Genomic DNA, 15559 nt, shown 5'->3' on the forward strand with positions numbered 1-15559 from the left:
TGATATTTCTTTAGAAAATCACCTTTCATCTGATCCCAATCGTTTATAACACCTCCACCTAACCCCATAAACCATCGTAAAGCTACTCATTTTAATTTGGAGGGAAATAGTTTTAGCTCTTGGGGATCGGTGGTATAGTCATACCCCCGGCATAATACATCGAATTCAAACAAAAATGCATCTAGATCTTCTGATGCTAGGCCATGGAATGTCGGAATATGTTGAAGAGGAATGGCCTTCATAGGTGCATTAACTACAGTATCTACAATGGGATATTGCAGTGTGGAGGTTTGAGGTGTTTGCTGGTTCTGTGCCATTTGATCAAATATGTGCCAATATCCTTCTAGGATTTCTAGGGAGTTATTCCTAGGCTGACTAGAAGGAGTAGGAATGGCCTTGACAGCACTTCCTTGGCCTGGGATGATGAGAGTTCCTTGCTGAACTAATATCTCGGAGGATATTAGCTCTTCAGGTTCTTCAGCTTTGTTCTAGATGATTTTGACAGCACTTCCCTTATCTGGGTTGCTTAATGGATGAACTATTCCAAGAGGAGATCTTGGTTCTTTTGTTTCCCCTATTTCTCCTCCTTCACAGAGATTACTAAGGTTCCCTTCATGTAATGATTTTGTGCTAGAATTTTCAATTTCTTGAAAATCTTGCTCCTCTGTTTGGCTGTGCACCTCAGCAAAGGCTACAAATGGTGGTTTTGTGGCCCGAACGGAGCTAGTAGGTTGTCTAGAAGCAACTTTTTTAGGACCAACTGACAGCTGAGATTCTGCTTTTTTAATGATATCGTCTACAAAGGTTGATCAGCCAAGGGTCACCGGCCCCTTAGGTTTATCAGGTTTGGGTAGTGGTTTTGGATTCCTTTCAGGGTTTTTCTGCTTAGTCATGCACACAAATCAAATACTTATTTCTACCCAAAATAATCAACAAATCTGCAGGAAAGCGGGCAGGGGAGCAGGGTTGTTACATGCTCCATACGCAGGTTCTTACCTTCCATTTTTAAAACCCAACTCTCTCCTAGTAGGTACTCACAGTACTCTTTTTTCAAAAGAAACAAATGGCTACACTCTCCCCGGAAACGGTGCCAAAATGTTGAGTGATAAAAATGTGTCTTTTAACCCCTATTTATCCTACATTAATTATCAATCCAGGCACGATTTTTATCTCAAGAGTGTACTCAGTTTGAGGCGGTCACTTGTTCAAGAATAATGTTTTCAGTATAGTGCTTACAAAAGTAAATGAATGATAGAAACAAAATATAATTGTAATGGCAAGAAACTTAAATGTTCTGTAACTAAATCATTCACTCAAGAAACTACAACAATCATTAGTCAAGGATGCAGTAATGATAACTCTTTCCCCTGTAAACCGATGTAAATGAAAATCAATCATAGACAAGATCTCTAATCTGAGAACTTAGACAGCAGTAGTCAATGTTCGTTACAGTTGTAGATCTCTCTATACACACTAAAGAAAATACGGGAAGTAACAATTCGATTAGCAGAAAAGGAAAAACAACTAAATCTATTGAAAAGGTCGAACAACAAAGCTTAATCTATAGAAATTAATTGAGTGGCAATCCTAACTGAAATGAATTGAATAACAATCTTCAACTAATAAAGGAACATCAAACCTAATTAAGTGTAACCACATAGTGAATATAGAGTAATTGAATCAGTAATCTTATTCTAGCATAATGGACATTAACCACGGGTATAAAGGAACAACAATTGCAGTTATATTTGAACGGTGGTTAAATGAACAACAATTGCAATTGTAAGTGAACCGTAGTTAAATGAACAAGAATCGCAACTGTAAATGAACAACAATCGCAACTGTAAATGAACAACAATCACAACTGTAAATGAATAGCAATCGCAACTGTAATTGAATAGAAGAATCCAAATTAGACAGTGCAATATTGTTTCAGAATGAACAACATGACATTTTAAGTTGTGAATAATAATCTTGCTATCCAATTACGATTTCAATATAACAGAGAAATTCAGTGAAATATTCAGAAACAGAAGATTACTGAATAAAGTGAATTAAGGAAATCAAACCACACACGACCGTAATTACAAAATAGTGATACAAGAAGCAAGTGGATCCACTAGGGTCGGGCCCTTAGCCACCAGGGAAGCATTGTTGCGTTTACTCCAGGATCAGATAATGGAACAGCAATTGAGTTAAATATTAATCATATATGGCAAAGTTACAACTATCGCTCTTCAAAGAAAATCGATGATCAAAGTTGAGATTATAACAGTAAGTTCTACAAATTGATAATAATATCTGCCCCCTGGGCTACCAGCACTGTCACTTTTTATAATGGCCAGGCGAAAGTATCAAGAGTTCAGATAAGTCTTGAAGCAGCGATCCCTCATGATCAACGGATCCTGAGGGATTCACTATATCTTTGATCTCCAGATTATCGTTTTGTCTTCTTGCGCTGATGCCGCATTTTCTCTTCCTTTTCCTGGTCCATGAACTCTGACCTTGATCTCCTTGTTTAGATACGACTTCCTGTCAAAGGGATAGCAGTTTCTTCTGCTTTGTCTTTTCCTCCCGAATAGTGATTTTCTATTTCCTTCACTTTCTGTATAGAAAAAGAAAATAATTAGTTATTTTGTATCAATCACAAATCTCCTTAATTCTATCATAATTCTTTAACATATTACCATCTTAGAATGTAAAGGATTTATGATTCAAAGGAAAAGACAAAGAAATAAATGCGAAATACATATCTTTTCAATCGCTCAACAGAGAGAAAAAGAGGTTGTTCCTTTAGAGAAATATTTTCTATATACCTCTGATGTACTTTTTGAGGTTTTACTCCTAACCTTACCCTACTTGACTGAGTTGACAAGGGTTAACCCAAAACAACCAACTAGAGTAGGTGGTACTAGTTAGCACGCAAGTGTTTTGTTTTCTCCAAGGTTCACTCCGAATGGAACATATTTTCCATTGGTGTATCATTGACTCAAGACAACAAGTTCGACATGAAGAGAGAAGACAATAAATAACCAAGTATTGCTAGTTGTACAAGTCCTCTTGTACTTTACCTTGCTTGTTTCAAGGGTCATGCATGGTTTCATGTGAAACTAACTTACGAGCGTAAGCAAACAAATAAAAAAACAACAAAGCAAAGAGCAGAAGCAAATGCGAAAGCAAAGAAAGTAAGCAAAGCAAGCAAGTAAGAAAACAAACCAATCAAGAAAGAAAACATGCATGCAAGCAAAAAAACATAAAGAAAACACTACTCCTACTCCTAAGCTAATGGTGCATGGGTTCAATCACATGAAGTGATATTTCCAATGTAGCCACCAGTGCATTAGTTGATCCATGGTTGTGAAGGCATGGTTCGCGAAAAACACATTTAAGTGAACTAGCAAACATGAAATATATAACCATGAAGACAAACACACTCCGATTTTGAATGCATCCAAAGAAAGGAAAAAAGTGAAAGCGCATGACAAGAACTTTGTGGACTTACCATGGTGTTGTGCTACATTGCATGTAGATCTTAGGAATATGCACTCTCTTTAATTCGACATGCAAGAAAACATGATAAACATAGACAACTTGTGTCATGCAAGTGTGCTTGCTGTGTAAGATTCCTCCAATGCATGAGCGATGGGATCATGTGTTTTGAGTGGAGGAAGTGAAATCTGTGTGTTGGGTTGATCTTCAATGCATACAAATTAGTGATGAGGAGCCTTGGGTGTTTCAACACTTTCCTAATCGAATGTGAAACTAACCTCAGGACAACGAGGGCCTGACATAACCATCAACTCAAGTTGAAGTGCCTTGACATCCTACTGGGTTTTGAATTCATTGACAGATAGATCATTATAAACAGGTGGCTTTGAAATATCAATAGTGATAGAATCAGTATCGTGATCAATTATAGGGGTAAATAGATCATGACAGCTACGCTCAGAAAAATCAATGAGGTCATCGGCATCCTCATGATCAAATAAATCAAACAGAGGGGTAGATGAGAAGCAATAATGTTCACCCTCTGTGTTTCCCAAAAAACAAGATGAAAAATCAAGCAGATTTTCAATGAATAATTTGTCCTCTCCACTTTTGAATGATGGACTGACATTGAGTGCATTTTGTGAATGATCGAAATTAGGTGCATCCATGGTTGGAGGAGGTCATCCTTTACCACGAGTTTATCTTCAGACTCCCATTCATACTCATCATAAATGACAACGTAGGTTGGTTGTGCAACATAAACTTCGTCAATATCTCGATCCTCGTTCACAACAGGTGTAGAGTCTGGAACGGAAGAACACAAGACAGTGCAATCCATAGGATCAACCAAACACGAAGAAGAAGAACTGAATCTGCACAAAAATAAAGAGCAGTGATGATGGGAGGATGTGATAGTTGAACAGAAGTGTGCACATGTTCTCCCAGATCACTCTGTGGTGGTGGAGTTGTTTGATGAGGGGAAGGTGGATAGTCACTTGTGACAACAACTGCATCTGCTTGTGATTGTGCATCTCCATCACCGATGTATGTTGAGCAAGGTTTGAACTTCAACTTCATTTTGGGATAGAATGATTTGTGAAGGAAATATTCAAATTTGTCCCAAAGATATTGGAATTTCATCTTGTTTTTAAGAGCTTCAAAAATCCATAGGCAATTCATGCAGAGTCTTTTGTTGTTTTAACAGTTTTTTGTAAAGAGGCTCAGGATCAAAATGATGGAAGGTAGATTCATTTAGATCACAGAGTTGCTTAAGTGAGTGCACGCAATTGTGAGGAAAGTTGTGGCACCAACGTTGTGTGGATTTGCGAAGTGTGGTTGAAAGCAGCATGTTGACCTTGACTTCTTCAAAATCATCTACATCCTCCAAGAATGCAAGGAGGTCATGTAAGTGCTCAGGCTAGACCACTTCACCTTCACAATCGTACGTGAATTTCGACAAGAGATCATAAAATTCCTTCGTGATGTTAAAGGGTTGTGCATTAAACACACATCGCGGAGGGTGGACTCTAATGATATCCATGACAGATGTGCGAGGATTGAAAATAGGATGTGAGGGCTCAGCGTTTCATCTGACCCTCCTTTTAAAAAGTGCCAGAAATGTTGACGGTGTTAGACTCGCCAACATGTCAAGGGATCTTCCCGGTAAGAAGTCCCAACTAGACCTCAGACAGTTTGGTGTAAGAATCCCAACAGTGGGTAGTACAGTATCGCCTTAACCACGGTTGCGCACCGAGGTAAGTAAGATGTCCTTGTTGGTAGCAAGGGTGTGACCTTGCGGAAAGTCAAGAAGGTGCATGAAAGGCTCTAACACATGAAAGGGGGAGTGAGTGTACCCCTTAGAAACTTGTGATAGCACGTGGCTTGAAATGGAACACACAAGCAGAAAGACATCACAAGATGGAAAGTAGGATAGCCGACAATCAAAAGTGATGGATTATATCAACAACACATTTCGATAAGACTCATACAAACACATACGGAATAGTCCATACATACATGCGTAAATAACAGCTACATATATCATTAGAGTAACCAAGATAGTCAAACTATAATAACAACATATGCATGAAACGTGATGGCTTTGTTATATTAAAAGAGTGAAAGATCCAATCATACATACAATTGAGACTTCCACTAGCCCTAATAGTGGAACATTACAGTCACTACCGCATGCTCCTCCAAATATATGTATTATCTTTGCATTGTGGAGAAGCCAAGGCTCATTACAATACACTCCAAGATTTCTCTAAGTTACACTTATAGGAAGCTTGGCTACCAAAAGCGTTTACAATGAGTTATGAGTTTCTATAAATAGAAAATGGTGGGATAACCCTTGACATTCCCCTTTGTGACTCTTCACCTACCCTCATGACTCTTCAATTACTACATGAGTGTTACATTCTACTATTGACACTTGGTCTGTCACTAGTACAACATGTTTACATTACAATTTGAACATGTACCCATGTGAGACAAAATAGGCTTGAGTAAGCCATGCAAGCCATCACTAAGACTCAGATAGTTGTGGGAAGACTAACTCTTCAACATCCTCGTGATGATTGATAGTCGGGAAATGATGCCGAGCTTGGTATTTTGTTTTGGTGTCCGTGTACTCTATGGTGGCATCCTTATGAAAGTGAACTCTTGCCTCCGTTGCATCTAGGTACACTCATTTGGCACCTCTTTCCAACTTGTCTGATAGCATGCACATCATAATCTTGAGTGCAGCCAGACTAGCAACATACTAATGCATAGTGTTTGCGTTGATCTCCAAGTCTGCGCTGGTGGCTATGCACATCAACTGATCAAAGTACATGTCTAGCTCTAGTCGGACTTGGTTATTTAACTTTGCTTCGGTGAGTGTGCCAATGGATGGGATGGCATGGGTGTGCACAATGACATCCATGCTCCTAAACACCCGTGCATTTGAAGTCTGCAAACTGGTGATGAACTGCGAGAGTTCCTCATAGTTCTAGATTTTACTCCAGATGCGCACCTTCAACTCTACCGCCTTTGGCTTCATCATATTTAGCAAGTGTAGTGGGGTTCCTTTGTACATCATTGTCCATATTTACAGGTGATAGACAATAGTGTGTAGATCTGAAAAGATGTGTGCTCTCCTAATGCAATGCTACTACCAACCGTTGTGATGGACAACTAACTTACGCACGGTGACACATTTGGAGTACAACTTCCTCATGACTGTGTCGAGAGACGATACTTCATCTAGTATCACTCTCCTCAACTCTGCTATGGCAGATGTTGTAACATGTTGTCCTCCATGCTTGGCTGCTTGTAACTCCTTAGCCATGCACTTGTTTTTGAGTATCAAGAATCTAATACTCGAGCTGGTGGCTTTGTCATATGATTTTGTAGCATCAGCCAATACAGTTGGATACTTACGCACATCGGATACGATCGCTCACTCTTCAAACTTTGCAGGAGATACATCGACATCCAGAATAGGCACTATGTGCGACTACACAACTATGTGTTGTGACTCATCGAAGGATATGTTGTGCATTTCCACCTCTTAATTATCTTCAAGGATTTTTATGTCTCCTTGATCGCTTGGGACTTTCTCTACTTCCAAATGTGGTGAAGCTGGCGGGGTGACCTCGTGGTTCTGAGGCATGAGGTCAATATCCTAATCTAACTCTGGCTTAACCATATCAGTGTCCATCTGCTCTAGCATCTGTTCAATCTCTTGAGCAACGTCTTGCTCCTCCGACTACTCACCCTATCTGCTCTGTGTCAACTGCTTGGATGAGTCGATAACCTGTATGGGTGGAATTTCATCACTATGTGCATGTTGCACCTCCTGTTGTTCATGTTCCTTCTATTCTTCCTTCTCTTTTCTACACAACTCTTGTTCTTCCTTGAGTTGTCTCTTCAAATCCTACAACTCCTTTTCTGTTTCCTCCATCTATTATTTCTTCCTTTGCCTTTGTGCGATCCTCTTGTTGCATTTTTTCCTCTTAGCCTCAATCTCCAATGGTGATTTCAACACAAGTGGATCTTCTTTGAACGTGTAGCTTTGCCTTGCCTTTGCGCTATCAACAACCTTTCTCTTGCCTTTCTCATGCGCAGTTCTACTACCCTCTATTGTTGATGATGATGTTTCTCTTTGAGATGCTGCTTCCTTCTGCTTTGCTAACCACTCTACAGCTATGTTGACCAGTTCATTGATCAATGAGTAGTGATAACAGTATCTCCATGGGTCTCCCTGAGGCCAATGAAACACCACATGGATCCAAGGATATTGCACTCTCATACATTGGTCCTTCACTAAGCAATGTGGGTCATACGGATTGAAACTTCTGGTGTCGAAGGTGAATCTCTTGAATTCCTCCATCTCGGCCTCAGCATGCTTGAGATTCTGAATCTCATACAACTTGATCTGCAAAGGAAGAGTAGGCCAAGGTGCCTTCTTCTTCCTATGCAGTCTAGAGGACAACCATGTCAAGATGTGATATGACACTGCTTGCATAATGAGCTTTCCCCTGACGAACTTCATTAAAACATGTGGAGCCTTCTCCACAGTGTACATCCGTATGATGTGCCAAGGGGTGAGACATACCAATCTTCTATGTTGATCAATGCCTCCATCATTTCCTGTGACATGCAAGGTGGATCCTGCTCAAATATCATCTTATACACTGAGGTGATGAAGTGGTCTGATAACTGTATGATAACCCCACGGAAGATGCATTCGGAGAACAACTTACAATAAGTGTACACAGAGGTTTCTGAAGGTGTCCATGCCCAACCCAAGCCTGGGAACTACTGACAGGCACATACTACATCTAGTATGTAAACATACATGTATATATTCGCTTGTAGACCCTAGGGAAGATGTTGGGCTTCTGTTACTGTTCCTTCAAACTGAGAGCTAACATGTTGGACCAGCTATAAGGTCTTCCTTCGCTTGCCAGTTGATCCAACACAATCACCCAACTTTTCTGAAAGGTCTCTATGCTATCTTGGCCATATAAGCGGCATGCAAAGATGACCAAAAGCCAATATGCCTTTCGTAGTATCTTTGTCTTGTAAACCTAGTTGGGTGTTGTCTTGAACTTGGATGGCTCTTTCACCCAGCTCTTTAGGATGTCTCTTGAGTTTGCACTGCTACTGGGTCTATTCAAGGGTGTATACATGGTGATCACCGGTTCTGGAAAGTGATACATCTCCTCAAAGTCCTTCACCCTAAAGGTATAAAATTGTGTTCCACTGACACTGCTCAACACCATTATCTTTAGATCAGTATGTGAGGCAATCCAGTGGATCATGTCCATGCATGGAAACACGAGATACCTACATGCAATCCGTTACAAGCCAGACTTGTGTATGTTGACATAAACACTGTGGTCTTCCAAATTTTCCTCAAATATTCCTAAAAAGGTTTCATTGATGTCTTGCTATTTCATCTTGATATATTTTTCTATGAACATCTTAGTCTATTCATAGATAGGCAAGCTCATTGACACTTTCTCAACTGCATCTCCAGTTGAACTCTTGTGTCCTTTGAACTTGCTCTCTTAGAGGCCATTGTGCATGTACTACTGAGAGACAGACAAACACCTGTGATACCTGAAGACAGAGAAAAACTCATGCCAAGCAATATGTCAGTTGAAAACCAAAAGAAAATTGAGGACTAGCATGCAACACACCTGGGTAATGAACAAGAAAGATTGCACAATTTTCACCAGGAGGCTGGGAGACTAACTGCCAAAAATGCGCAAGGCACGTTTCAGACTGTCAAAGGGCTTACTGACTATTGAAACTGCCCAATGCACAGTCTAGCCTAGCCTACTGAGGACTGAAACTGCGCAATGTGCAGTTTCAATCAACAATGACTACAACCAACTAATTGCATTTGTGCAATTTCTGGGGCCAACAAGGCACTGCCTCTCAAAATTGTGTAGAGCAAGCCTGGAGGCCAATCTTGGGCCAAATTTGCATAATTTATGGGAGGAAGGTAGAGCCTTCACTCTCAGAAATGTGCATTGCAAGTCTGGAAAGGCAAGGTCCAAGCCAAGGTAGCCCAGACCTACTGACGGGCGACTGAAAACGTGAAAATTATAAATGCATGGTGAATCTAAGTGCAAACAAGAGTGAATGATCATGCATACAAACAATGAGTGCAAGATTCAGAAAACAGGAAAACAAGCAAGTGTGTGAAACGAGTCATCGCAATAGCGACCGTTAGAGAAGAAATAGTGTCATGCACGTGACTACAGTGAGATGAAATGAAAAACTTGAAACATTGCCTCTACAATCTAACATGCATTAAAATGACAACAATTGTTCAACAAAACCAAGCAAACATCACTCACACAAACTGAAATACAAAAAAGCAGCAAAAGACATGAAAAGCAGACTTACCCAAAAAAAGTTTACCTTAGTGTACTTAATGCTGCTAGATGCAATGTGGGATGTTAGAGCTCCAAGATCAATGTCAGGAATGAGATCTGTAGTGTCAAATAAATAAGTTTGATAAGATCGAGGTTTATGATGCGCATGCCACAAATCTAGGAAAAATCAACACTTGGCGAGATGTTTCTAAAACAACTTTTGCATGTAACCTCGAGCTACTAAAAATCGTTCCCTAAAATATAGGGATGTTTTTCTCTTTTTTTTTTCTTTTAGGGAAAGGCATCCCATGCATGCAAATCAAGATTTCTCAGTCCTAGAGGGAACCAATCAACATGGGAGCACATGCAACTGTCAACAAGCCTGGGAATGATTTTTGCGTAGCTTCTGGGCTGAGAAAGTGTGGTTCTCCCTTAGACATTGCATAATTTCTGGACTGAAGCCCCAACTGTAAGTCAGAATTATGCAGTTTATTAGATGAAGTCTAGTGTTTTGCTGCATTACGCAGTTTCCAGAGGGAAGGTTGCCTAACTGTTCTACGCATTTCTAGAGAGCAGCAGGCAGCCTAGATGGATTGTGCAATTTTGAGAGGGAAGGTTGGTTCCCCTCCAGAATTGCATAATTTTGCAGGTGAAAATCACAACGAGAAACTGACCAAGTTCCAGAATGTCAACCTACATGTGGGAAACAAACAAGTTGATAAGCATAGGCTGGTAAGCCATTGAAACTTAGTTGAAGCATATGTACTTGGACAGTGCAAGACATGCTATTAAGGATGGTTGGTAGGGAGGCTCCAAAATGAAGCTAAGGCAAAATTTTGGAGGGTGGTTGTAGCCACTCCAATAGAGGTGAAAGGTCACAGGTTGCATGCAAGGAAGAAAATGAAGGAAAATAATGGTAAATGAAGAAAATAAAGGCCTCATTCATAAAAGGGATTATGAGGATTAGTTGGTAACCTTTTGTCGGTTCAAGGTTGGAACTCTCCCATTGTCTATCTCTCTCATACTCTTCAATACTTAGAGATTTCTTGGAGCACTCTTAGAGGGTGTGGCATACTTGGATTCTTGGAGCAAGAAGGCAAAGGAAGAGTGGGAAAGTGCAAGAAGGCATCATAATCAGCAGCTACATCATATTTTCTTATAGGTACTGAGTTGCATGTATGATTTCTTCACTAGTTTTGGCAAGTGTGGTATATGCATGTGGATTCTTGGTTGTGATCTGTCATTAGCATGGAGGATGGCCTGGATCGACAATAAATTTCCTAGCCTTGCCATTTCCTGGATAGCCATGGTGATTGTGGGTTTACTTTCATTATTTTGTTTTGTTTGGTTCTCATGTTTCCTTAGCTTGGGTTGAGTTATTAGTCCTAGAAACCCTGGTTGAAAAAATTCTTTGGAAGCCCTGTAACAACTTGGATTGAGTTACTAGCCCTGGAAGCCTTCGTTGGACAAACGCTGTGGAATACCTTGGTGGGTTGATTTACTAGTCTTGGAAGACTTGGTTGGAAAAACACTCTGGAAGACTTGTATAAGCTATGGGTTAAGTTACTAGTTCTGGAAGCCTTGGTTGGGAAAACGCTTTGGAAGCCTTGTATGGCTTGGATGGAGACCAATCTAATGATGGTTTTGGTGATGTCCGACAGTGAGGTGAAATCGATGTTTGATGGGTTGAGGTGGATGGCCTCTGGAAGCTTTAGATGAGTTTTGATTGATGTGTTCTATGAGATCCCACATTCATTCTTGGAATATGGAATGGGGGTGAATGGTTGAAAAGAGATTTGGCTCAGCCATTCTATGGTTGGGTGAAATGTGGTAGTCCCATCACCGGTTGGTTAATTGCATTAATTAATGCAAAATCCTTTCCTTGATTTCCATGCGTAAAGGTACTGATGTATTTATGGATTTGATGGATGTCATGTTTATTTTATTTATGTTCCTATTATGTTGGTTATATGCACATTTTATGAGAGCAGTTATGTATGGCTCTCAGCTTTTTTTACTTGTATGTGAATGGATAATGTGTCTTTGACCTAATAGATGCTAATGCCGCAAATGACATGAGGAACCAATGGTTCATAGTGATTCTCAGATAAGTATGAGATTCATATGCTTAACTTTGTTATTTACACTTGTAGACTACATGTCAATGATATGTTTGACGAAATGCCTGTCATGGCTAGTAGGGATACAGTTAAGGTCTTGAACAAGTATTTTCTTTAATTTTGTCATTTCCATGTTTATTTATTGATCTGAAGAGATGGTTTAGTTCTAGGCAGCCACTTGGACTCTAGGCATGAAAAAGTGGCTCAAATCTAGGAGTCGCTCGCATAACACTAATAATTTGGGTCTCTGGTCACTAGCAGGAAATCCTATGGGAGCAACTTTGGGTTTCTAGTCGCCCTCATGCCTATAGCATGGGAGCGAATGAGCCTTAAATTGTCCAAAAGCTTAGTGGGACCCCAATGCTAGCTATCTAAATTATTGGATTGGTTCCTGAGGGTCCTTTAGTTGATGATTGATGTCTGAATGGTGTGTTTTCGTTAGTTACACTTCCTTAAAGTGAGTAGGTCAAATCATAGCATAGTGGCCTATCATCGCATGTTTAACCCAGCTAGCCAGTTGCTTGGGTAGATGTGGGAGGAGGGTGTTACAGAGTGGTATCAGAGAATGGTTCACTCCTCGGACAGGATGGGCTATGTGTTGTTCATAAATGCATGTCAATTGCATGTGTGTTTGTTACACTTATATACTTATTGCAATTTCTTGATGTCAGATTAGGGTTGTAGTATGGTTATCATGGAGAATTTGTTATTGATTTCATGAAATGTTTTCGAAATGAGTATGTGACTTACTATGTATGGACTATATGTCACTTACATGTTGATTTCATGGTACCTACTTACATCCTTCTATGTTAGGTTACATTTTTTAATATTTTGATTACATGCATTGGTCTTGTAGGTTGATTACAAGAACTGGTCGATTATGTTCAACTACATGCGGTTATGTGTATTTGTAGTTGGTTTGGAAATTACTTATGCGTACTGTTGGTTTCATGTGGTAATGTGTACAATGGATTAATGGTTGTTGTCATGCATGAGGTCATAGCATGCATTGTTAATATGGCCTTGCATTGATGACTAGATCCTAGTTAAAGTAATGTTTATGAGTTGATGCATTTACTTGTGTATGTCATTATGTTGTTATGATTATGTTCTACATGTATCACATTCATTTGGTAATATTTCATAAAAGTACCCTCCCCGAGCTATACTAAGGTATGTTGGTTTATTTTTATTTGGTTTTTCTGGCATATTATGCCTTGCAGGAAGAAATATTAAATGGCTAGCAAGATGGTTAACTATAGAGACTCTCCCTACAAATCAGAAGAGTAGTATGGTGTTGGGAACCCCTCTGACTTGGTAGTTACATTAAGAAGGTTAAAGGAGGAGATAAGGATTTGTAAGGAAGATAATGACATATTCATACAGTCACAGGAAAATTTAGTAGAGGTGAATGCAGTGATACTTCAGAGCTTGTCAGATTTGTAGCGACAAGGACCACTACGGATCAGTCACGAGCAGGAAGATAAAACTAATGGGGCATACAGTAGTAGATCACATGGTGGTCCTCGATCAGATAGAGATGATATAGTTAGATATGGTAGATTGTTGGACACTCTAGAGAAGAGGGATAGACATAGGTATAATTCTAGTTTTTATTCAGATAGACACTACGATCGTCATTGGTATCATCCTTATAGAAGGAATGATAGGGGATACTTTCCAGATGAACTTAAGAAGTCAAAGCCACCAAATTTTGAAGGAGAGATAAAGAGATCACAGGATGTAGAGGCATGGTTGCTTGGTATGAAGAAATTCTTTAGGTTGCATGACTACTCAGAGAACATGAAATATAGAGTGGCTACTTTCAATCTTAAGGTAAAACATATATATCATGGGAAGATGTGAATAATGTCATAGATATAGACGAGGAAGATATAAATTGGAGTGAGTTTGATTGGCTATTGAAGAAGAATTATATTTGGGAGAGATACTTCGATGACAGGACAAAACAATTCTATGAACTAAAAATGGGATCCATGACATATGATGAGTACATCAGTAAGTTCTTGGAACCGTTGAGATATGTGCCCTACCTCAAGGAGGAGAAGGCTAAGATTCAAAGATTCATTAGTGGATTACCAGTTGCACTCAAGGATAGGATTGAATTTGATGAGCCTAGATCATTGGAGGAGGACATTCGAAAGCTAAAGCATTGCTATGAACAATCAAAGTGCAGAGCTGCGACTAAGCCAGACTAGAGAGGTAATCTAAGGAATAAAGGAAAATGGTATAAAAAGCGAGCAGGGCTGTAGGGTACAGATAACAAGGATAATGTTGCACCACCTAAGAGGTTTAATGCATCAGGTAGAGGACAGGGACATCGAGCTGAAGAAAAGAACAAGGATGGAGGCTGGAAGCCCATAGAGTGTTGGACTTGTGGAAAAGATCATCGCAGGAGAGATTGTCTGCAGAATCAGGGTGGTAGACCACATAAATACATTGCACAGGAGGCGAAAACTGTTGGAGATGTTGGCTAGAGTATTTGTTGTATCTATGTAGTCGTGGACAATAGGCAAGTAGAACATCAGAAATCTATCATTGAGATGGACGGTAAGCTTTGTGATCAAGTTATTTCTATTTTGATTAACCATGGATCTAATTATATCTATGCTAACCCTAACTCAGTGGATAAGTATGGGTTGAATAAGGAGTTGCATGGAGAGTCTTGGTTAGTTCAGTTAGCTACATGTACGAATAAGCAAGTTCATCATTGGATAAGAGCTTACGTATTTGACGTAAATGGTAAACCTATTGTAGCACATTTGAATGTTTTACCGTTGGCTTCATATAGTATGTTAATGGGCATGGATTTGTTGTATCTACATAGAACCAAGGTTGACTTCTATGACAAGGCCATTGAATGTATTGATGACAATGGAGAACCAAGAGTCTTGCAAGGTAATAAGAAAGCTACATCAGTTAGGATGGTGACAGTTATGCAAGCAAAGCGTAGCCACATGAAAGGGTGCAAGCTATTTGCAGTACATATTTCTAGTGATTAGGGTAAGGAGGTTGAGGATGCATATGTGTTGAACAAGTACCTGGTTTTACAGTAGTTTAGGGATGTATTTCCTAAGTACATTATAGAGTTGCCACCTCATAGGGAGGTAGACGTTTCTATTGAGTTAGTGCCAAGGGCAGCTCCAGCATCGAAAGCACCTTACAGGATGAGCACACCTAAGTTGGTTGAGTTAAAGTTGCAACTGAAGCAAAATGTTAGAAAAGGGTTACATTAGGCCAAGTGTATAACCTTGGCATGCATCGGTCTTGTTTGTGAGGAAGAAAGATGGTACCCTCAAATTATTCATTTCTACAGGCAGTTGAACAAAATGACTATCAACAAAAGATACCCTTTGTCGAGGATTGATGTAATGTTCGATCAGCTGAAGGGAGAAGTAGTGTTCTCGAAGATTGACTTGAGATCTGGATACATCAGGTATGCATCAAAGAGAAGGACATGTACAAGACCACATTCAGGACTAGGTATGGGCATTATGAGTTTGTTGTTGTTCCATTTGGCTTGACGAATGCTCCAACTACATTCATGTGTTT

This window comes from Pinus tabuliformis, chromosome 8, assembly GCF_031772625.1.
Source record: "Pinus tabuliformis cultivar Carrire ecotype Pingquan chromosome 8, CPIR1, whole genome shotgun sequence".
Lineage (NCBI taxonomy): Eukaryota > Viridiplantae > Streptophyta > Pinopsida > Pinales > Pinaceae > Pinus > Pinus tabuliformis.